The 25,836-nt window shown below is 43.7% G+C and overlaps 1 long non-coding RNA gene across 1 annotated transcript in view; it reads right to left on the minus strand.

The window, feature by feature from the left end:
• Window positions 1-25,836, minus strand: part of LOC135204755 (uncharacterized) — an 86,455-nt gene that overhangs the window by 42,756 nt on the left and 17,863 nt on the right. The window contains exon 2 of the long non-coding RNA XR_010312332.1: window positions 11,639-11,734. This is a non-coding gene — a long non-coding RNA (uncharacterized LOC135204755). The remainder of the gene's footprint in view (window positions 1-11,638; window positions 11,735-25,836) is intronic.

Below are 25,836 nucleotides of genomic sequence, written 5' to 3' on the forward strand. Positions count from 1 at the left end.
GCTTGTGAGCGAGAAGACGTCGAAGTAACAACTGTACGTTTCGCATATTGAGCTAGGAGGTCTTGGGTAGCCTTTTCTTGTAGACTGATAGCCAGATCTTTGACCATAGCCTGTGGAAAAAGATGGCCTGAAAGAGGAGCATACAACAATTCTGCCTTCTGAGAGATAGAGAATGCCTTAGCAGTAAAACCACAGTAGGTCGCTCTCTTCTTCAAAATTGCAGTGCAGAAGTGTGAGGCCACTTCCTCCGAACCATCCCTGACGGCCTTGTCCATGCATGCAAGAACGTTGGACAGCTCCTCCAGGCTAAGCGAATCAGGACTACGTGATCAGTTATCCAAGACCCCTAAACACCAGTCTAGAAAATTAAAGACTTCAATCGTACAGAAGAGTCCCTTAATATGATGATCTATCTTAGCAGGGGCCCCAAGACACTTTCGCTGTCGAAAAAAGGGATCTCTTCAGTGCCTCTACCAAGGTAGCGAAGTCACCTTGGGCCGAAGAGGGAGCTCTAAAACCTATCTCCTCGCCAGTCTCATACCAAAGACCTGCCCTGCCTGTCAGTCTTGAAGGAGGCAGGGTGAAAGCATTCTTGTTTCGAGCTTTTCTTTCCTCCATCCAATTATGAATCTTCTTAAAAGCTCTTTTCGTTGAAAATGAAGTAACCATCTTCAAGAATCATGGAGTCTTGATGGCCTTAGAAGATAACAATTGCAAAGGAGGAGACAGGGGCCTCAGGTTGAAACTTTTCTTCAAACGAGGCTCGAAGCAAGTGAACCAAGACCTGGTAATCTGAAGACACTGGAGTCGAAGATTGTTCCTCAGTTGTCTCTTCTGATAAGTCTCCTTCATCAGATTCATTCCCAATTTCTGATTCTCGGCGAACGTCTGCAACAGTGTCATGTGCGTCCAGCCTAGCGTCACGCCTGGTGTCCAGCCGAGCGTCACGCTTGGCGTCCAGCCGAGCGTCACGCCCGGCGTCCAGCCGAGCGTCCAGCCAAGCACCAGGTCTGGCGTCAAGCCTCGCTGTTGCATTAATATTGTGCTTTCTAGACACCCGTGTACGAAGTCTTGACGGCGAAGTAATAGGAGAAAGAGAGGAGCAAGGAGAAGGAGAAGGAGACTGCCTGGATCTCTTGACTGGCAGCCTATCATCCTTCCTCTGCAATTAAAGAAGCAAGTTGATGTTGCAAAGCCTCAATCCTCTTCGAGTTAGCACATTCCTTCCTCGATGAAGGGCTGATCCTGTGAGAAGATGAGGGGCGAGGGGAAGCCCTCCTCCTCCTCACATGGACCGCCACGGATTTATCTTTAGAGCAACCAGGGCGCTCAAAAGCATTATCGTCAGAAGACATCCTCTCCGGCGAAGATTGCAAAACAGTAAAAGAGAAAGGACGGGAAGCGTCCTTCTCCCTTAGACCAAAGGTGACGGCCGCCTGTGCGACATCTTGCACCTTTGCTCTCTTTTGCGGCGGAAAGTCTTCAAATTGTTCCGGAGACGACCGCAAAACCGAAGTAGCTAACGGACGTGAAGCGACCTCCTCTGAGGAAACAGAGACGACGGCCACCTGTGCGACATCTAGCGTCTTCGTCCTCTTCAGAGGGCGTGATCCCCTCCGAGAGCTCCAAACCACTGCGCGGGGAAGATGCCTCTGACGATGAAAAACACTCTTCAAGATTGTTTAACACCGAACTTTGGCAGCCTGGGAAGTGTCCCCAGGTCTTGCCGAAGGGACATCAGATTGGTCAGATACCCCCTCCGCAACACTCGGGGCATTATCACTACACATCACAGCACTATTAACACTTTCTAATGCAAGCACTTTTGATTCCAGGGTACACAAGGATTCAAGAATCAAAGATAGGGTATTACCCTCCACAGACACTACTAAAGGGCCCGAAGGCATCACCGGTTTTGGAGGGATAAATTCTACTGGATGGGTAATGGGTGTTGCACTCCTGGAGGAAGACCTCCTTACCCTATCACTTCCTAGTTTACGTACATATGATTCATACGCCTTCCACACAGAATGAGACATACTTTCACACTCTTTGCAGTGATCATCAAACATACAAACAAGTTCTCTACAATTCGCGCACACTGTGTGGGGATCTACCGAAGCTTTCGGTAGCCTCACCTTGCATTCTTCCACACAACATATTCTGACGCTAGTCGAACTAGACCCAGACATCTTAAGTTAAGAAAAAATCAAGCCAAATTCAAAACAATTCCACAATTAGCGTATGCCTAACCACCGATCCAAATCAAATAACCAAAAATCAATCGGGATACTCAAGTAGCCAAAGAAAGTTCCAAAATCCAATGACGGAGGTACTGAAAACAGGTGTTAATAGTACCGGCAACAGAGAAAATCTGAATAGAAAATGGGAATGGTTCCTGACGCCCGCCTCCCAGCGGCGGGAATGGGTACTACCACCTGGCCGCCCACTGCGTGTGCCGGGAGTTTTAAAATTCTGTCTGGCTTCGGAGAATACAGCTATATATATATCTGGCAGGTAAGCTTCATGAACAAAAGAAATTATTAGAAGAATTATCAGGAATTCAAAGTAATCGAATTCAAAGAAATCGAAATCAGTAACCAATTACATGCCCTTCTAATTGACTCTAGTGGCCTGTGCTCCAGTCCGCCAAGCAATCTGGAGGCTAGTAGCGAAGATGTGAAATGTTCACAGTTGCGTGACACCATGAAAGTGCCTCCGTATACCAAGCCTTTGCAAAGGAAAGGGATGAGTATTGCAGGCATGGTAAACAAAACAAAACGTGTTCCTACATTTGGCCTAAAAGAAAGTCTTAACATTCACAAATTACTTCAAGGTAACTATATTTACCGCTAAGTTGCGACAACAATAGCCTAAGGCTGGTAAACAAAATCCCAAAAGCAAGGTATAACCTAAGGGAATGATGCAAACTTCAAGAATCACTTTAAAGGCAATTATTAACCAGGGACTTGTACACAACCTAATCTTCTTTCTCTTCTTCTTTCTCACCTTTATCCCTACACTAAGGGGTCAGTTACATGATGCACTTTTCCTTACAACATCAGGCATGCTTTATTTTTTGGCAAAGGGGTTTTTACAACCACATGCCCTTGCTGTCATCAACCACAGATATTGGTGGTGGGCCTAGTCTTTTACTAAAAAAGTAAGACTGCAAGGCAGCAGCTGTCCTTTTAGTCGCCGTTTACGACACACAAGACCTACGGGGGTAGTATTTTTACACCCCTACCTCAGAGTCCTCTTGCACGTACCCTAATCCCGGTAAGGAAATAATAAATGCAAGGTTTGCGGGTTAGTAATAGAATGTAATAACATCGAGATTTATAAGAATTATTTCCCTTAACCAAGTGTCTTTCTAATAGCTCATGGCTGGTGAACAAAATCTAAAATCAAAAGTTTGGCCTAAAGGAATAATGTAAAATCCAGATTACTTAAGGCAATTACAAGCCGACAACTTGCACATAGCATATGCTCGGTGAGTAAAACATATATGCGCAAGTGTATTTAGCCTAATTGAATGATGTTACATTCAAGAACTATTCCCAGAGAATACAAATATCTGGCTTGATGATAATCTGAATTAAAGAAACAAAAGACAATACACATCTCCAGAGAGTCTCCTATGTTGTGTTTGCATTATTTACATGATTTTCACTGTATTTGTAAACATTTTTTGTAATAAGTGATGGGTCCGCGAGTGGTAAGGTTGGCAGTGAGAAGAAAACCGCATGATGACGATGGAGATGAAGCATGATATTATCAAGAAACATGAGCGTGGTGTCTGCGTGAGTAAGTTGGCACATGTTTACGAGCAGAGTACATCGACGATATGTACAATCCTCAAACAGAAGGATGCTAACATGAGCACAAAGGCTTTCAAAGCCATAACCATCATGTCTAAGTTATGGACAAATAAAAATGACGAGATGGAGAGGCTTCTGTTGCTGTGGATTAAGGAGAAGCAGCTGACAGGAGATAGCATTACTGAGACAATCATCAGTGGCAAGTCAGCACAATCTATGAAGATCTGAAACAAAAGGAAGCAGCTGAGGGTGTAAGAAATTGTGTAAGAACTTCGAACGAGAGTGAGTTCGTGGATTCGAACGAGTGTAATAGAGGTAGAGAGGTTGATCTTGGCATGAGTGTGGCTGAGAAACCTAACTCTATCGTTGACAGTGATAGCCAAATGGAAGGCGTAGCTGTCGAGGGTACCGTAGTAAATCTACCGGTATCCAGTACTAGTTACGGTGATGAATCAGGCACAAGCTTTTTGGATAAGGATGAGCTAGTCAAGTTGCAGAGAGAGGATGAGACACTGACCTGAATTTTTTAGTGTGAGCTGGATGATGATCTCGATGATGTGTGTAAGGAAACTTTTTGTTTAAAGGACGAAGTTTTGTGTCGTTATGTTCGTCCTAAGTCAGGTAGTAAAGGGGAAATCACCGAACAATTAGTGGTTCCTAGGAAGCTTCGTGAATTAGTTTTGAAGTTAGCACATGATGAGGAAGGGCATTTAGGAGTAAATAAAACTTTCAAGTGTATTAGTAGGGCGTACTTTTGGCCTAAAATGAGGAGAGACATGAAGAAGTATGTTTTAAGCTGTCATGAATATCAAATTGCCGGGAAACCGATTCAAGTAATCCCCAGAGTTCCGTTGTGTAATATTCCTTCAGTAGGCGAATCTTTTGAGAATGTATTTATCAATATGGTCGGACCTTTGTCTAGAAGTAAGGGTAAAGAAGATTACATTACTAATCTTGAGTATTATAAAAACAATTTAAGAGATGGTTGGCAACTAGCGAAGGAGAACGGGAGTCAAGGGGGTACTAAATGGAAACATTATCTTAGAGCGAAAGAGACAAATTTCCGTGTAAGAGATAAAGTTTTAGTACTAGTCCAGAAAGAAGGTTCCGCTTTATCTTATAAGTTCGAAGTTCCTTTTTCAGTGTTAGAGGAGAGGGGAAAGGTACATTATGGAATTAATATGGGTAAGAGTAGAGCAAAGTCAATGAATGTAAATTTGCTTCAGAATTATGAAGAACGCCCCGTACCATGGCCACCGCCAGTGTTCGATGTGACAGTGTTACTGAGAGAAATTAGTTTTGAGATAACGCAAGATTTTAAACAGAGTTCAGAAAACGGAAAAAGTAAGAGGAAAGGATAATGTGATAGCTAGTAGCCTCACTAGAGTTTTCAGAATGAGTAGCCTAATGAGCGTTTTCTATTTTGGCACGAGTGGTTGAGTGAATGGAGAAGTATTAAAGCTTTTTGCAGAATTGTTCCCCTGCTGTTTAATTCTTGTTTCTCTTTAGAAAAAAATAAAATCAGTTGATTTAATTTTTTTCTCTTTTTGGGGGGACGTGTCATAGTAATTGCTTCATAGCAAAGAAAGATGAAGGAAAGGAAAACGCATCTAAGAGAAGTTCTAGAATCCGCAATTCTTCGTCGAGAAACTTCTAAATCGTTCCGGTAATCTCGGGACTGTGACATTCGCCGAAGGCCCCGCCCTCCAGAATGCCGTATAACGGACGAAGTAGGAGAGAAGCAGATCATCAGTTAGTCACAGAGTAAGAGATCATCAGTAAGAGCCACAGATCAGATTATCAGTGAGAGATTAGTAGCAGAGATCGTCAGAGAGAGATAAGAGAAGAAGGAACCAACGAAGGATCAAAGAGCAAAAGGCGCTCGAAAGTTTAATCGGGATCTGGTCAAGTCATCCGGGAGTGGACGATCGAGGCATTTCAACGTAGAGCAAGACTTCAGAGAAGAAACGTCCTGCAAGAGGTTTAGAGAAGTTCCTGCCCTTCGAGTATCTAGAATAGACATTATTTTCTGCAATACGGAGTCAAGAAGACGTCTGCAATTGCAGTTCTCCCTTTGTGAAGCCATCGCTTCGAGTCACAAAACTGGCCAGAAAGTATTGAATCACCTCACTACTTCCCCAGTTCACGCATTGTAAGATTTTGCCTTTTTTTTATGTAAATAGGAGATACCATTCTTCATTTATCTTTGTTAGTAAGCTTGTAAATAAACCTTTGTTGTGTTAGTGTCTCTTTCTATATTCGTATCCCCAGTTTCAACTGTTGGTGTTGAATTCTTTTTGTTTATCATAATATCGAACTTGAAGCGGACCTCTCTCGGTTCGTAACTGGGGAAGCTGCAAGCTCAGATGTGAAAGCCGCGGAGGAGTACGTTGAACGATTGGCTGCACTTATTGCTGTGAGAGGTTGCATTCCCTAACAAGTCTTCAACTGTGATGAAACGGGTCTTTTTTGAAAAAGATGTCATGGAGGACATTCATCACGGCTGAAGAGAAGAAACTGACGGGGCATAAATCCATGAAGGATAGATTGACTCTAGCCTTATGTGCAAATGCCAGCAGTGACTGCAACATCGAGCCACTGTTGGTGTATCATACGAGAACCCACAAGCTTTCAACAGTCACAAGATCTTGAGAGAAAAACTTCAAGTGATGTGGTGAGCAAATGCAAAGGCATGGGTTACCAGGCATTTTTTTTCACAGAATGAGTAAATCTGGCCTTTGGTCCGACAGTCAAGAAATATTTGCTGGAAAAAAACCTGCCATTGAAATGTCTTCTCATCCTAGATGCCCATGGCCACCCTCCAAGTCTTGAAGATGACATTCTTGATGAATTTGGTTTCATTAAGGTCCTCTATCTCCCCCAAAACACAAGTCCACTGCTCCAGCCCATGGACCAACAGGTCATTTCCAATTTCAAGAAGTTGTACCTAAAGCATTTGTTCAAGAAATGCTTTGATGTCACAGATAATACCAACCTCACCCTTCGTGAATTTTGGAAGGACCATTTCAACATTGTAAATCGTTTGAAAATTATTGATGAAGCATGCAGGGTGTAACTCGTAGAACCTTAAATTCAGCATGGAAGAAATTGTGGCCTGAGACCACTGTGTTGGAAGAGATTGTCTCTAGGAAAGTCCACGGAGCTGGAGCTAGATGAGGCAGATGTCAACGACCTTGTCGAGGAGCATCAAGAACTCACGACTGAGGAGTTGATCGAACTACAGATGATGAAACATTCGGAGGTGTTGCAAGAGATCAGGTCAAACTGGAGGAAGTTATTTCTTTTATTTCTTCAAGGGAGATTAAGGGAGTGTTGGCTAAGTGGCAGGATGTTTCTGACTTCATTGAAAAGAAACACCCTGATAAATTGTCTACTGGTCGTGCTTCAGCTCTTTTTAATGACACTTGCCTTACTCATTTCCACAACATTTTGAAAGGGAGGCAGAAACAAGCTCCTTAGATAGGTTTTTGCTTAAAAGGCCTGCAGCAAGTGAAAGTGAAAGTGAGGCAAAATAGTGGAGTTTCACATCTGGCGAAAATTGAAGTTTCACTTCATGTTCAGGCACAAGTTGATTTTATGGTATCAAATTAAAGCTTGCTATCTGAGCAACATTTTTTGTCTGAGTGGACAACACACAAACCTCTCTGGGGTATGTTTAAGCACATGGATCCATGGAGGGGGTTAGACGACTGATGTGAACATTGTAAAAGTTCATGGCCTTTGCACCTGTTGTGCAAAATAAACATTTTAGAAACCAACAGTAAAATATTTTTCTTTTATTAACAATAAATACAACAATTATCCCAAAATATCACTATCCTGAAATATCTGTATAAGCTACATACAGTAGTGCCTCAGGTTACGAAATTAATCCGTTCTGAAGCGGCCTTCGTAACCTGATTTTTTTGTTCCAAGCCCTACAAAAACACCACAGTAAATTTTATGATAAAGCTAAAATGACCAATAAACAATGAAATACAACAATTTGGACCATTCAATACCTATCATAACTATGACTGTACCTAAATAAAGTGTATTAGTGTACAGGGTACAAGAAATACTGTATGTACATGTACGTACGCATGTAGTAAAATGTGGTACCTTACCTTTTGAGTGAGGCAATGTCCAAAAGTGACGACAGAGGAGGAGAACAAATGGCAGAAAACATGAACACTTAACTTTATGAAACACATAAAAAAATGGGAGAAAACATTAACACTAAACTTTACGAAACACATTAACAAATGGGAGAAAACATTAACACTTCTTGATTATCTCCATCTTCGTTCTCCATAGAAAGCATCCTCTTTCTTTCCGTGAACTTCATGTAATTTTGGACCCATGGCTAATAACGTAAGTAATTAAGTTCACACACAACACGATAAAGTAACTTACAGTACAACGAAAGCGTAATCACTAACACGAGCGTACATTAACAAACAAAATATATGTGAATGAACTAATTCCAGTGTTTACAATAACGCTGCCGCAAAAAATGTTCAAGGCATGATGGGACAGATGCTGACCAATAGGAGAGCAGGATCGTATGGCGGTGACTAGCATCAGGAACCAATGGGAGAGCGGGAGGATGGTGGCGAGTCTACTGAGTTGGCGGTGCGCTAGTTTTAAAATTGTTCTCAGCAGCCCGGGCAAATCTCGGACTTTACCCTTTCGCAACCTGAATTATTTTCGTACACAGAAGCAAATAAATCTTCGTCTTTGCTTTCGTAACCTGAATTTTTCGTACGTAGGGACTTTTGTATGTAGAGGTTTCACTGTACTTATGTATATAGTACATTTATGTCAACTGAAGATAAATGGATCAGTTATAGCAGACCTACCTTAAGAAAGTGACATTTAAGTAAATGGCACCTGTGGGTTTTATCTCATTTCTTCTCATATGTTAATGCCGAAGTCTGAAAACCGTAACCATTCTTTAATATCGTGGCTATGTGTTTTGCATTAATTGTTAATTCATAAATGTGAAGGTTTGTGAAATGTTCTAGACTCTAATAACACAACACTCACAGCACCAGTAAAGAGAAACAAGTTGCTGCTTTTCCATGAGGAGAAAACTCAAAAGAGAATTGCACTGAAGAGCAAAGTACAACATATTAAGTCTAGGAGGAGAAAGGGAGGAGGCAGTAGCAGATGAGACTGACGAGGATGAAGACGATGACCCCTTCCTGTGGAAATTGATTCTCTAGGAGATGACACCAGGACTGCACGAAGACCGTAACATAGGAAAGGAGGGCATTATGCTACCGACCTGATCGAGGGCAGAGAGTTCATTTGGCTGACCCGGACAGGCCGAGCCAAGTTGAGTGAGCTGAGCAGATCACAACCACATAATTATGAGTGGTAATTGTCAGCAGAGAACTATCAAAACCCCCCAATACACTATTCTCCTTTGAGGCCAAAGCCCCAAGAAGAAGAATAGCGGGCTTCTGAGCCTGCTGTCATACGTGTTCAGACCCTAAGGTCCTGGCACATGAATGGGACTTGATCATGCACCAAGGTGTTGGCATGCAGTTTCATGCTCTGCATAAGCCCAAACCAGACTGAAGAGCAAACTCCTGTACTGGTAGAGGGATGCAATAGCAAGCACTCGGCGAGGGCCAGAATTCATATGAATTAACATGCTTGGCAAAATTCCCGACTCTCCCAAGGACAATCATCATGAAAACTTATCTCACCCGAGAGCTCGGATATCACAAGAAACCAAGCAATCAGCAAGTGCTAGCATTTCCATGGGAACTAGGCATTTGGAGAGGCTCCTAAGTCTTGTAAAACAAGAATCGGGTGAGTTTTGTCTCACCCGATTGCTCGGAAACAGATGAAACCAAGCACTAAATGAGCACATGAAAATTCCCAAGAAATCAAGCGCTCGGCGAGATTCCCGACTCTTGTGATAACAATCATCGATAATGCCTGACTCACCTGAGTGTTTGGAAATCACAGAAAACAAAACACCTAGAGAGCACCAAAAATTCTAAGGAATTCAAGCAATCAGCGAGACTCTCGACTTTCGTCAGACAATCATCAGGAGAGGTCCTTCTTTGAACTTACCATAGAAGGTGCAAGGAGGAACAGGCACTCGAACCAGTTCTTATATGTGAGAATTTAAGACTGGATCAAAAGTGTGATTTAACAGAATATGCACTTGAGGCCCCTCCCAAAATACGAGACCCATGGGAGACTGCAAATTGGAATCCTCCCGAAGGACAGAAAAAGAGCCAGGAGTACATTGTATCCAGGTGTTGAAGCCTCAGAATCAGAACACCAGGTGGGAGTCTACCAAGAACTGATGAGCACTCCTTTGTGTTGGCAGAAAGGGATGAGACACACGAATGTTTCGTTCCTTCTCTCATCCTGTGCCTGAACCGGGAAGGTCCATCAACAGCTCTGAATGCTCGCGTGTTAATAGAAGCCCAAGCACTCGGAATGACTTGCGAACGAGCGTCCGACACAACATAATAAGAAGAAAGGGACGAGACACATGAATGTCTCGTCCCTTCTCTTGTCCTGTGTCTGAACTGAAGGTTGGGAAGAGCCAATGAAAGATCCCATTATTACGCTTCCTCGGGAGGAAGGCAGCCCCTCAGAAATCTGCAGGAGGAACTCCTTGGGGAGGAGGAGAAGCATCATTCCTCTTCTTGGCCAGAGGAGGCCTCCTTGAGCTTCAGAAAAGGAAGGGAAAGGCAATGGAGAAGATGTTCTTCAGGGGGACTTCTCCTACAGGATGAAGAACAGACATCATCAGAAGTAGAGTCAACAATCACAGAGCAGCTGGCATAGATGATAGATGTGTCCAGTGATAAAACTTCAGGAAAACAGCAGCATTTTAATATGATTCACAGCAGGGGAATCATACACACACTCGAGAGTCATTGCCAGAGCATGCTATCATGTCACAGATACAAAACAAAGAGATAGCCACCCCTCTACTGCTGTGATTTACTATCGCCCACTGTCAACCTGCAGAAAACAGAAAACATGATTAATAAAGAATGATACTCCTCTCGTACCAAAGGGCATCCATACCATACACACCACCTCCTCTTCCTTACCTGACAAGTGAGCGAAGAGGGCAAGGGAAGGAAGAATACCAGGAGAGAAAAACTTCTGAGGTTTCCCCAGGTAAATTCTCCTGGAGCATAAGCATGAATTCTCAAACTTTCCAATACTAAAATTATAATACTGCTTTCCCTTACTATTAAAGGGTGAAAAAAGTGTAAGGGTGTTTATATGCCCATGCTGCTGATCCCTATATACATGAAGGGGACCGGCAGCTTGCAAGGCTCTCACAAAAAGTGGGTTTGCATATTAACAGTATTAATATCAAACATAGTATATTGAAAATATGTAAAAACAATAAAAGATAGATACCACTGGGGAAATTAATTAATGGCAGTTGAGCAAGATCTCATGAAAACACGTCTTCATCTGAAGACAGCTGAAAACAAAATTGGAATGTTTACATCTGGGCAGGCAGGTCTCCCTGCCTACCGGACGGTAGTTACTGCCTGACCACCTTCTTCAAGAATCTATCAGCCAATTCTATCAGCCGTGTGCCAGCTTCGCTGTTAGTAATTCCTATTGTAAAGAACATCAAGTTTGTATATTGTGTAGGAACAAATCTCAGTCAGTGCATTATGAATAACTAACAGACTGGGTTTTGAACAATCATTTATGTCATTAAGTGACTATAGGTTCTATATTGCTTACATTAAATACTACATATAATTCATGAACATTCTCTCTTACTGCAGTGACTTCACTTTTATATCACTTACCTAGAATATGTTACTGAGGAAAATTTACAGGATACTGAAGGAAACCTGTTCTGTAGCAGATTATCAGTGATCATCCGTAACAATAGTACAGGTTATCTGTGACAAAGAGATGTGATCTCCATTAGCACATAGAAGTTTTCTATACACAATACAGTACCAATGAGATTGTACACTAAGCACTTGAAAGAGCTTCAACCTCAAACATGTTATGACTGAATGCAGGGCAAAACGTGTGAAAAAATGTAATTTGTCCCATTCCTGTCTGTGTGGGTAATTCCACATCACTATAAACTAAAAACATGTCATTTTAAAATAGGCTAATTTCACTTAAACATTTCAAAATAAAAATGTATTGCAGAACTACTGTAAAGCTTTATTTGCAATGGTTTACATACAGTTACATACAGTACACCACTTAAAAAAGAAAATACAATAATTCTGCAATGTAATATACATAAATCATGGAGAGATATAATACCATTCTAGGTTTAGTTCCAACGAACTACAAGACCAAAACTTATTTATTCACAACACATCATTTAGTTATTTAACCAGACTATTTTTTCAAAATATCTGACCCTCATTGGGCTGGGTAAGAAAACAACTTGTTGAGCAGCCACCACATGTCTAAGGAAAAAAGGTTCCAAGGATTTGTGGGCAATACCTAAATGTAGATGGCCATAAATGTGGTACGATGAGACCACATTTCTGTAACCAGACCGACAGATTCCTCCAGAATGCGAGGGATGGATTAAGCCACTGGTTTTATGATCTCTCATGAGGAGCATAGAGGTGACATTGTTGCCAGCTGCAGAGAACCTCCTCCCAATTGTCTCACAAAACCAGTAGAAAGATGTGTCCTTAGACACTTCTTCCTTGTGCGAGTCAATAGTACAAGTGAAAAGTCACCGTGATATTGAAGAAGATCCATGCAAATCGCCTATCTTCTTCACCAATGCTGTTGCAGGACGAGATGCCATCTTGGGAGACAGGAACTCTAAACGAGTCAAATGCTAACAAGAGACTCGAGGTCCCTGTTTCTCATCAGCAGTTGAATATCGACTAAGGAGAAACATTACTACTTTCAGGTGAAAGACTAGGGCGAATGTAGACCTACGTCCTTCAGAAGTGAATAGGAGAGAAGCAACTCTGGCAGTTCTGACCAAAGAAAAAGACCCACCAACGACACCAACCAGTGAAGATGGCTCCAATGCCTAGGATGTTATTGAGAACTGAAAGAATTATCCAGCTATTTCTGTTCCTGCTCTATGGAGGAGTTATGGAGTTCCATTTGACAACGTCTGTGAGAGAGAGGAGAGAGAGAGAGAGAGGAGAGACGAGATGAGACAGGAGCGAGAGAGAGAGAGAGAGAGAGAGAGAGAGAGAGAGAGGAGTAATTGGTGGTTTGATGGTTAACGACTGTATTGGCTGTTGGTGAGTTCTGGGTTGTCTGCTGTTAGAGATCAGAGTTCTGTGTTTTGAGTGAGTGTTTTTAATCAGTCTTTGGTGAGAGCTGGTGACAGTTAGTAGTGTCTGGAGCAGTATATTGAAGGCACTGGAAGTCAGTTGAGTTTTGTGTGTTATTGATTTGTTTGATTGACTTGTTGTTAGTTTGGTGTTGCTTGCTTTGGAGTGGTTGTGCCTGCATTGTTGGATTTGTTGTGCTTTTGAGTTCCTGAGGGTTGTAAGTGATTGTTGTGGTTGAGGGTTGTTGTTATTGTTGTTGGGGGGGGGGCTGTTGTGGTTTCTTGGTGTGGTTGTGAGTTGTTGAGGGTTGTTGTTGCTGGGGGGCTGTTGTGATTATTGATGTTGTTAGTGGGTGTGAGTGTGTGTTGCCTTTTTGTGTTGTTGGTTTTTTTGTGTTGTGATTATTTGTGCAGTGGTCTTGGGTTGTGGTTGTGTCCCTTTTTTTTGTTGTGTTGTATGGTTGTGGTTTTTGGTTGTGGTGTTGTGGTTCTTGGTTTTTGTCTTGTGGTTGTTAGTGTTCCAGTGACCTCGACCAGCAGACAGCACAGGATAGCCCTGGATTATCTGGAGTTGGGTAAGTACATGTGTTTGTGTTTTTTTTTTTTCTGTGTAGGTAGAGTTCAATTGTCCTGCTGTATTCTGAAGTGTAAAGAGGAAAGTGTGATTGAGGTGAGTTTGGCAGCTGGATTGATTAGGTTTATGTGGGGGGGGGATTTACCCACTTGTTTTTTAAAGATTGTGATCCCACCACAGCTCAACGAGAAAGCCTATGCTTGCAAGGGAAACTGGATAGTCTTTAGTCGTGAAGACACAGGGAATGTAATGCCTGAAGAACCCCTCCTGTGTTGCTGACACCGAAGGTTGGGTCAGGGAAGAACTCCTCTCAGTACCTAGGAAGCAGAGCTACAGGTTGGGTAAAAGGCAAAGTCTTTCATCATTCAATTTTAATTTGGGGTGAACAGTGTCTATTGAACACCTTGCAAATTAGAAAAATATGGAAAGAAGACGAAAACTGGCAAGTTTTTCCCCAAAAAGTCATCCTGAGTCATTGTAGTGGTCCATGGGTCAGGTGCAATGGAGCAGAAGACGCACAGACTTCTGTTGTACCAGGCAGTGAACAGAAAGATGATGGGGAGTCTTCCAAGACAGATCTCTGTCTGATGATTTTGCAAGAAAGTGTGCAAAGCATGAGACAGGAACCCTAAATGAGAGTCAAATACTACCCAGAGACCTGGGAGTTTGCTGTGATGGTAAGACAGAGAGAAGTTTCTCATCAGTACTTAAATCTCGACGGAGGAGAAACAATACTATGACGAGCAATCTCTCAGTGAAGGATTGAGGAAAGAAGCACTCTACCCTATCACTCGAATCCAGAGACTGAATTGCTGCCAATACATTTTATCCAGAAATGTGTTTGTCTGATAGAGCTAACAAATGCACTACAGTTACACTCGAACACCTGCATGTTAGCTGAAACAGGAGAGAAATGAGACTCCTCTTATTTGGTGTAAATGCCACTACATCTCGGTGGCGTTGCTCAACAACACCACTGGGTGCCTCAAAACCAAATCCTGAAACTCTTGGGAGGCCCCCCAAAGGCTACCTTGAATCTCAGGATATTATATGAAGGTACTTATCATCTGGTGGCACATCTTGAAAACAACAGTCCTACAGGTATGAGCCAATCATTCTTGGTCGGTGCATCTGAAAATAGAAGCATGTCACAAGGAGAATATGCAGCCAATTGGTCCTGTTGATCGAGCACCAGCCTAATTCCTTCCACATCATTTGAGAGAGGAAAAAGGATTAAGGACTGGAAGCAGACCTCCTTCATTCTACAATGTAGAGAGTGAAGGCAAAGGTGTCCCAAGGGGAGTCTTCTATGGCGATAACAGGACACCGAAGACAACTAGCTCTTAGCCGAACTGAATATTTCCAAAATGAGAACATGGGAGAGGATGTGGCACAGAAGTTCGATGGAAGATGGTCGAAACCCAGAAGATAGCAGGTGCTTCTCTTGAAGGAAGGATACCTACTACCTGGTCTCAGCTATGTTGTATTATGAAGTCCAGACTATACAGACAACCCTCCTTCCAAGCACCAGCAGTAGCACACCTGTTACGAGAGAAGAAGGCTTGGTATTTTCATGATTGTCCTACAAAGCATGAGACTTCTTAGGGATCAAGGAGAAGCTGGTCCGACCCTAAGGCCGGGCAAGGCAAATAAAAACAGTACCTGAGGGCTTGGCCATTGCCCGGAGGACAAGGCAGATGCCCTGGCACATTCCTTGCCATTTGTAAGGGTCGAGCAGGACTTTGGGACTTACAAAACTAGAGATCTGAATTAGGACAATGTCCCTTTTCTTAGCACCAGAATTGCCCACAGGTTGCTGGCTAGTGCTGGGTAGGGAATAAACACCCCCACCCCAACCCCGCCTGGTCTCCAGAAGGTGGAGTCCTCTCTAGGAATGATTGACTCTGAGAAGACAAAGGCTTCAAGGAATGAAGGATCACAGATATCATAAGAGATATCATAGGAGACTGCCTAGAGGGAAACCATAGCAGTATCATCCAGGCCTTACTGTCTTATGTTGCAAGAGAAGATACCCTTCATGGCAAAAGGAAACAGCCTGAGACCTGAGCCTGGGCAAAGCAGAGACAGGGCAATCTGCAGTCAGCACAGGAGCTCTCCAAGGTAAAAAAGAATCGCTCCTGTCATGGCAGCAGAGGGGAATAGAGCTTGACTGGGCATCTCAAAACTGAATGAACTCTTGTTCGGAGATAGGTATTAATCTAGTCGAGAACACCCTCACAAACAAGGATGCAGTGACCCTAAGAAAACCTTGTCTCTCCTGAAAGAGAAAGGGCCTCGAGCAGTGAGGATTATTCACAGGGGAAGCTACAGTCCTATCCCCCAAGATCAATGTGCACAAAGATCTCTGTGATTAAAAACAGAGGATATTCATCATCCCAAAGAAAACACTCCCAGGTTTGCTGGGGTGTGAAACTCCTGATCTTCTCTCCTTGAAAGGAGATTCAACAGGACCCAAGGAAACTTTCCTTGACTACTCGAGTGTACGACGAGACAATCTAAGGATTGACCTTGAGATGCCAAACCTTGTAGCCAAATTCCAAAAAAGAGACAAACTCATCGGAATTCTCTCTGTCCGCCTTACACCTCTCAGAACAAACAAGAGAGTCAAGAGAACAGGTAAGGAGAAAAGGCATTCCTACCTGTCCTGCTGGAAGAACCAGCAAAAGAGGTAGACCATGGGGGATCATCAACCTGTGATGACAACAGCACGGGATGGAGGGTGCTCATGCCATGGCAAAGCACCAACCTGAGGAGAGCAGAAAGTTCTCTTAAACAGAGCTGAGTACTCGATTTGCCTTATCCAAGCAGGTTGAGCCAAGTTGAGTGAGCCGAGCAGATCACGTAAACGTGATTTGGAACTAGGCAGTGAACAAGCCGAGCCCGCCAAGCTGATCAGGCAAAAGCGACCAGGGGCCTGGTGTGACATAAGCCAAGCCAAGACAAGTGAACTAAGCTTAACCAACCTGATCGCATGAACACAACCAGGGTCCTGGCTCAGTGGGCAAGTCAAGCCATGAGCAATAATCGTCTCTAAGAACTATGGCTCCCGAAAACGCAAGACCCTGTGAGGTATGTGATTCACTTGAACGCCATTAAGAGCTGACAAGAGAACCCACTGCTTCCCAAAAGGAGGTAACCCCTTAGAAGCCCGACAAAAGTAACTTTTTAAGGGGGGAGAAGCAGCCTTCTTCTTCCTTGACAGATGACCCTTGGAAGAAGGGAAAAAGGCAACACAAGACACAGGCGAGGATAAGTTTGAAGAAAGTGTTCTTCTCACAGGACTTCTTCCTCAAACACCTCTCTGACATTTTCTACAGGAAGAACAACCATCACCAGGCCAATTAGGGCAGGAGCGGTCCTAGTGACATGAACATGGAATTTTTATACTAAAATTAATATTAGTAATACTTACCTGTAGAATTTATCTAGCCCTAAATCCCCAAAAACCACACCAAAATTTATCACAATGGCTACCCTGTTACCTCCTATTCTGTCTGCCAGTTGGCAACACTGCCGTTGACAGTTAGAAAACCTTCCCTTGAAAATCAGCTGTGATAGGCAGATCGTGGAGTAGGATGGGTGGGACTAGATAAATTATACAGGTAAGTATTATTATTAATTTTATTATAAAAATTCCATATTAATAAACATTACCTTAATATAATTTATCTAGCCCGATTAACCACATTGAAAAGAGTAGGGAATCTGAATAAAATTTCCCTTTCTGGCAGAATAGGAGGAACCAACCTATTCCAATTAGTGGAAAAGGAAGAAAAAAAAAGTTAATAACGGGACATAAAACAACAAAGAAATATATATTATATGCCGAGTTAAAAACTCGACCCAAAGTTTAAGATACTAAGAACTCAAAGTCTCCTACCATAACGTCACCGAACTGTGGTAGTAAACGACAAGGAGTAAGTGCATAGTCAGTCCATCTGTACAAAAGTCAGGTGACCGACCAGGTGACAAGTCAGATGACATCGAGGGCAGCAAGGCTGCACCCTGATGACTTCATCAAGCACAAGCACCACCAACGAATGTCTGGCGCCAAGAGAGAGGAGCGGGTATTGGCAACTCTTTCCCGAAGGATGAGTGTCTGGACTGCCTGGGCGATTCAAAGCTAAGCGAACATTGGGGGTGTATCAATACAACCCAACATCGCCAGCAGTGATGTCGGCTCATGAGCAACTACTGGCTTGAGCTTTCTGGTGCCAAGAGAAATGAGCGCAGAGCAAAAGGCAGCTCAGTCCCGGAGGATGATTGCCTGACAGTCCAAACTGGTCTCACGTTACACGATCATCGGAGGATGTATAAACGCAACCGATTTCATCAACAAGAAACTCAGAGCTACTAAATGTCCCCTGATCTCGTGTGAGTGTCTGACTCAGAGAAAACAGGTGAGACAAAAAGTAGATGGTGAACAAGTCACCAGATGACAGCAGACGATCCAACGACTAATTCCCTGTACAAAAAGACAATGGAAGAAGCGTGAGTCGTCAGGACAGACAAACAAGTGGCTAGTCCTAAGTCAGCATCGACTTTAGGAGAAGCGTAGTCACCAGTGCCAACAACCCAGTGGCTGGTCCAATGTCAGACTGACAATGGAAGCAGTGTGAGTTGTCAAGCAGCCAGTCCTTATGTCATCAACAACACCTATAAATACCAAACTGCCTAATTCCCATTATAACTAAACCAAAAACTGCCCCAAAAGTTATAATGCAAAAACAAAAAATACATATACAACAAAAATAAGATACAGGTAGCAACCAAACGTAAAACAGGAGGACTACCTAATTCTCCTGTCTGACGACCTGTCCTGCCATCACCAACGGGCCCAAAGAACGAAGGTCACCTAGAACTAGAGATATATCCCTCAAGTAAAAAGAGGCAAAAACAGAATTAAAATGCCAAGTCGCTGCCTCAAGCACCTTGGCGACAGAGACATTCTTCATAAAAGCTACTGATGTAGCAACTGCTCTAATACTGTGTGCTCTCAGCGCTGGTCTTCACAGGCAGCCGAACCGCCAGTTTTAACAATAAGATCTCTGAGGAAAAAGGATACACTATTCTTTGACATAGGTCTCTTGACATTTCGGGGTGAAACAAACATGATGGGGATGACCCTGAATGTCCTTCATGCAATGTAAATAGCATGAGAACACCCTAACAGGGCAAAGAACTAATTCCTCATTCAAATTACTGACAAAGTCGACCAGCGACTTCAGAACGAAAAGACCTGGGAATGGAATTATCAGACAATTCAGTCTTTGCGACAAATTCGTTCGGGAAGGTATGAAAAAATCATGTCTTGTCCAGATCTGGCAACCAGAAAATAGTGCTTGCAATTCATGCACCCTCTGGCTATTGCCAGCAAGACAAGGAAAAATGTTCTTAGAAGAGAGGGTCCCTAAAATCGGCCATATTCAGAGGCGGAGGGAACCTTAAGGCTTGAAGGACTATGTCCCATGTCGGAGGATAACACCGCGGACTGGGTTAAGATGGGAAAAAAGATCGAATTGAGTCTCTAATGACATAAGAAGAGATTTCAGTAAGCCTCGCCTTAAAAACATATGAAAGCATCGACCTATAAACCTCAATGCATGAAGGTGACAGGTCCCTGTCATGATATAAATGAACTATAATCTCCGCATATTTTTTGGTAAGGAAGTTCTTGAAATGAATGCCCTTGAGACCTACACCAATGTCTGAAAACCGACCATTTTTTACCCTGATAATTTACTCTAGTTGATTGCCGTCTGGCAAGAGCCAACTATCGAGCCACTCTGGAGGAGAACCCTTCGTGCTTGGAGAATCTCCTGACAGTCTCCAGGCATGAAGATGAAGCATCTGGAGCCTCTGATGGAACCGATGAAAATGAGGTTGTCTGAGAAGATCTGGTCTCTCTGTCAGATGAATGGGAGGCTCCACCAGCACTTCCAGTAGGTCAGGAAACCACTCCTTCTGTGGCCAGAAGAGGGCGATCAAGGTGAGATCCAGAGCTTGGTGCCCTCAAAAGAGCATCTGTCCTAGCACTCTGAGGAGTCTGGTAAGGGGGGAAGAAGATCTGGCACCAAAAATTCAGTGAGGTGTCAAAAAGATCGACTGTGACAGGCCACTTCTTTCTGAGGCTGTTGAAGACTTCCTGGCATGGTGTCCATTCCGACCCTTGAACTTCGTTCGGTCTCGACAATGCGTCTGTTAAGACGTTGTGATGGCCCAGGATAAACTGAGAGACCAACGTAATCCTCCTGTCTTCTGCCCAACACAGGATTGATTGGGCTTCTTGAGTGAGAAGGTCTGACTGTGTGCCACCTTGGTTTCTTAAGTACTAGACTGCTGTGGTGTTGTCGACGAAGATCGCTACAACAGACTCCAACAGTTGACCCAGAAATGAAAGAAGGCCTAGGTACACTGCCCTTAGTGCCCTCCAATCTATTGACATGATCCTCTCTTCCTCTGACAGCTTCAGAGCCCAGGTGCGCGCCCCAACCTTGATCCATGGCGTCTGATCAAAACAGTTAGTCCGGCAGAACTGAAAAAGAAGAGATGTCCCTGACTTGAGGCAGTGAACTTGCATCCACCAACAGAGATCCTTCTGACATTATGGAGAGGAGGTGACTATTCCGGTAGTCCTCAGACATGAAAATCCCATGACCAGGCCGAAAGTAGGTGACGACTGAAGGGACCTCATTCTGAGACTACCTCTGGGAACCAGTTGGATGAGGGATGACAAATGGCACAGGAGGGTCCTCCAAAGAGAAACTGGCTGCATTACAGAGGACAGAAATTCTTCAGCCAGACTTAGAAGCCTGTCTATCCGTTTCTGAGAGGGAGAAGATCTCAAAATCTGGGAATTCAAAACAATCCCCAGATAAGTCATGATCTGGCAAGGAATTAGATTGGACTTGTCGAAGTTGACATGAATGCCCAACTCAATAAAAAGAGACAGAACTATCTCCCTCGACCGGAGACATTTCTCTAGAGGGTCGGCCTGGACTAGCAAATCGTCCAGATACCGAAGCATCCTTACATTTAACCAGTAGGCTGGGAGGACTGCAGGCGATTGCCAACCCACGGTGGTGATTGAGCAGCAGGTCTGGACCAGTGGTCTCCTTGCAGAGAAGCACTGGACCAAGGATGATAGTGTCGGTCTCGTGCATCAGGGGAGCTGCTACGAGCGCTCCTACCCTTCCTACCAGCAGAACCAGTAGGCTGGGGGGAGGACTGTAGGCAATCACCAACCCTACGGTAGCGACTCGAGCTGCAGGTCTGGAGCCAAGCAGTCTCCTTGCAGAAAAGCGCTGGACTGAGGATGTAGCATCGGTCTTGTGTCAGGGGAGCTGCTACAGTCGTGCAAGCGTCCGGTCCCGCGCCGGGAGCGACGGTCGGGGGTGGATCTGGTGGTGTCCACTAATGCAGTGAGAGTGAGCACTGTCCTCTCGACACTCCACGGTACCAGTGGTGATCGGGGGGATCTCTTCCCAGCCTCACCACGTGAACAGTCTGGTGGGAACGTCACGTCAACCCTGGGTACCGGACGATTGCTGTGTGAGCAATCGCCAATCTGGCGAGAGTCACCTGAGCGACTCTTACCATCCTCCCGCTCCGTGCCTGGGTCCTGACAGTGAGCATACTCAGCAGTCTGGACCTTGGTTGAAGGTCACCCATAGGTGACCGTACACTCGGTGACGCTCATGAGCGAGCAGCAGAGATGTTTCCCGGTCCAGAAGTGGAACATCTGGAGCCGGGAGGAGGTACCAGCGGTGGCTGGTACCTCCACAGTCCGTGTCTTCTTCCCTGAGGAAGGAGAGATGGGCCCTGTTCCCAGAGGAACGGGGGGACCAGCGGAAGACCCACCTGTCTCACCGGAGCAAAACAGACCCTTAGAAGTCCCTATGCGAGACTTCTTTGGGGGGGGGGTGGGGGGGAGGCCACCCTTCTTCTTCCTCGGTTGGGGGGCCTTGGAAGTCAGAGGGGAAGAGGCGGCAGAAGACGAAGACGATGACGCCACCTACTCATGTTCTTCACTAACTTCCTCAGGAAGGTTCTCCCATCCAGGAAGGGGCTGTGGCAGCTGCCAAAAGCAGCAGGCCCCACAATGACCTGGAAAGGAGGACCTGACAGAGCAGCAGTGGAGAAAACGCTTCCTCGAGGAGGGTTACGAAACTCTCACCTGGCAGGCGAAGCGTCTGTGCCACCACCAAGAAAAATGTTTCGGTTCGCTAAAGCGAACGAGACCGCATCTGGGTGGGGCTGAGCGTGCACCTGACAGGAGACAGCCGATACCATCCTCCAACTCGTCCCAAGTCCTTGTCGAGGCCGAAACCTCTCAAGAGGGCTGGATGGGCAGCCTCCACTGGTCTCTGTTGTATGGTCCGGCGGGAACGTCAACGTCAAACCCTGGGTACCGGATGATCGCTGCATGAGCGATCGCCGGAGTCTACCAAGAGTCACCTGAGCGACCTCTTACCAGCCTTCCGCTCCGTGCCTGGACCATTGGTTGCACGGTCACCAGCAGGCAACTTTACACTCGGATGATGCTCCGAGCGAGCAAACCGAGACAGTTCCTGGTCTGGAGGTGGAACCTCTGGAGCTGGGAGAGGATGGTACCAGCGGTGGCTGGTACCTCCATGGTTCCCGTCTTCTTCTTTCCCTGAGGAAGGAGAGATGGGCCCCATTCCCGGAGGAACAGGAGGACCAGCGGAAGACCACCTGTCTCACCGGAGCGAGACAGACCCGTAGAAGTCCCGTGATGAGACTTCTTAAGAGGGAGACCACCTTCTCTTCTACGGAAAAGAGCCTTAGAAGCCGAAGTGGAGACATGAACATATGATGATCTCGATGAGGAGGATGACGACACTTGATGAGCTCTCTTCCTCTTTGATACCTCCAAAATCTGCCAGACTTCTACCACAGGAATAGATAAACATCACAGGGCAGCAGTGAAAGCTTCCTCCAGTGACGTAACTCCAGGGTAGTAGTGGTAAATGAATATGATTACCAGCAGGGGATCAGTACACACTTGAGGATCGGTATCACATGTTACGAGTCACAGGTACAAGCAATATGAAGAGCTATCCAACCAATGCTGCTGTAAACACAATCACCACTGTTAGTCTGTAAAATAAAGAAAAAATTATTAAAGTAATAAGGATAATCCTTTCGCATCCAAGGACACCGCCCTCCGAAGTGAGAAGAGATCCCCCAAATACCAACACTCTTCTACCTTCGTCCGATAGTAAGTGAAAGGATGGAGAAGAGAAATTACAATAAAAACAAAACAAAGACAAACCTCTGAAGTTCCCCTCGGTAATTCCCAAGCGTAAGCATAATTTTCGGATGAATACATGTCTTATTACAGGATCAATATCAACTCATGTTAAATACATGTCTTGTCTTTCACGTTAAATACATATCTCATCTCATTAAAGGGCGAAAGAATGTAAAATAATATGTTGGCATACCTTGCCGATGACTCTTAACACAAAGTAGAAAGGCGGCTATAAAGGCTATCACAAAAGTGGGTTTGTATATTAATTGAATTTAATATTAATATCAAACACTGTATATACATATTTATTTAAAAAACAAAATTAAACCAGAAAGATCCCACCGGGTAAAAATGATCAATGACCAGTCAGCAAGAGCTCACAAACACATGTCTTCATTGGAAGGCGGCCAAAAGCAAGTGGTGTGTTTACATCCAGGCAGGCTAGCCTACCCGCTTGCAACACTGTAGTTACTGCCTAACCACCTTGTTCAAGAATTTAACAGCCATAATTCCAGCGACGCTGAAAGTATTTCCTTATGTGAAGGACCGATGGTTTGTATATCGTGCAGGAACAAACCTTAACTCCATAACTGTACTAGCAAGAACATCAAACTTTTTCTTGAACCTATATTCGAGTCTGGCAATAGCGTAGGGAGAAACTACACAGGAAGCTGATAAAGGAGTAGAGGAAGGACTCAAGATTTGAAACATGGCTTGAGGAGGAGAAGAGAGACGGACAAACTGGATCTGCAGACAATGCAGATGAGGCTCGCTCTTAGAGCTGTCTTCCTCGCCCTATCCTTTATTAGTTTATGAGACTGTGCTAGAAAAACCTTCCACTGATTGTCACTAGAATCTTTACATTTGTCACAAGCCGATTCACGGGTACACTCAGACCCAATACCTCTACATTTAATGCACTTTGAGTGTGGATCGTAAATAGGCTTAACCTTGCACCCTCCGGCACAAAACCCAACACCTGACGGGCTAGAATCTGACATGATGGCCTGAATGCCACAACTAAATGCAGTTAAGCTAACTAAAATGAAAGCAAACAAATAGCAAAAACACGAAGTTGAGTGCTTCACCAAAATACGACAGTCAAAAACCATCCAGTGAATGAGAAAATGTCTGGACCAACCACTGAAGTTAACCAGAAACCGGCAGAGAATGAACTGACTACACCTGGTCTGTTGTACCTGTTCCTCCCTCGACTGGTGGGGAGATGATATCACTACATCAGTGATGGTGGCACCACTACGAAAGTTTGAAGTCTTTTGCTGCCATGTAGCAAAGCTACAGCTGTATAATTGTTCGGTATGTAGGCAATAAAATTCACAGATTCCATTAGCTATTTTCGTCCTATTTCATAATAATATGAGATTTGCATATTTATCTTTAATTGGCGTGAAAACAACAGTAAAATGTGTTCCTCTCATGACCAGTATTTTCTAAAATACTTTTTTCTCCACTATTATTTGCAGTCGACTTTCATCCATGTTCCCGATGGACGATAATTTATAGTCAATAGCAGTGTGAACATTTTTTATTCATCAGCTTCTGCTGCAACTGCATCTTAAATTTAGCTGTACTATGTTTCCTTGCCAATAATTTCTTGATATCAAATAAAGGGATATATAATGTAAAAATATTTGCTCTACTTAATCAACGTCATTTGTAACATATCTACAGTAATTTTTGTACTATAAAACAATAGCTGAAATGCAAACAAAACATTGTTATTATCAGATTCAGTCAGTTGTTGTAGCAAAGCAACTGTTTTCATTCAGTTGTTTATGGCTGTAGCATTTAAGCAACGATTACAGTCAATCCGCTGTATTCCCAGACTCCAGATTCGCAGACTCACATATTTGCGGCATTTTTCTAGGAGAAATATCCACAAATTCCTGGGGGTTTTATAGCAATTTTGTGATAAAACTATTAAAAAAAACAGGTACAAACATTTTTAGTTTTAATTAACAAAATAGGCTGCTTTAAGCATTTTATAGGGGTTTGAACTATTCGCGGATTCTAGATAAGTAAGTTCAAAATAGTAGAAGAGAATGATAAAAGTAGTTTTAACGTTATACTCGTTAAATAAATGTGTACAGCCATGAACAACTGAATGAGACACAACTTTTTAGCTAAGTATAACTGAACCGGATAACATCCGTCTTGCTTGTATTTCAACCATCGTACAATAGTAAACCATACCGTAGTTATGGCTATAAAGGACGTAATGTAGAACAGGACTGATTATGTTTCTATGTAATAACTTTATTCGCTATAGATAAAAGATTGGAAGGTAATATACTGGTAAATTTAAACTGCAAGTTGTAGGTGAAGCTGAGAAAACAATGTTCAAGCTGCTAATGACTATTATCATGCATCAGCAACAAGGATAAAACTCCTGTAAACTTTGATATGCCATCAAACACAATTGGAGATGAAATAGATAGAAAACTATTTTAATAAAAAATGCCTGGCATGAAAAAAACATATTTTACTATTGCTTTTGCGCTGATAAAAGATAAGGAAGTGATATTGTTATGATACAATAAAGTTTTATGCATACTTTCCTGGCAGGTATATATATAGCTTATCCTCTTGTCGCACTGGCAGAATTTCAAAACTCGTGGCAACCGCTAGTACACTGGTAGTTCAGGTGATCGCCACCCCGTTCCCGTAGCGCTGGTGCTCGGAACCATTCCCATTTTCCTCAGATTTTCTCTGAAACCCTGTCTCCTGAGGGGAAGGTTGGGAGTAGGGAATTTGGGAATTTATATATACCTGCCAGTAAGTATGCATAAAACTTTATTGTATCATAACAATATCATTTTTATGCATGACACTTACCTGGCAG

This window comes from Macrobrachium nipponense, chromosome 47, assembly GCF_015104395.2.
Source record: "Macrobrachium nipponense isolate FS-2020 chromosome 47, ASM1510439v2, whole genome shotgun sequence".
In the NCBI taxonomy this organism is placed as follows: Eukaryota; Metazoa; Arthropoda; class Malacostraca; order Decapoda; family Palaemonidae; genus Macrobrachium; species Macrobrachium nipponense.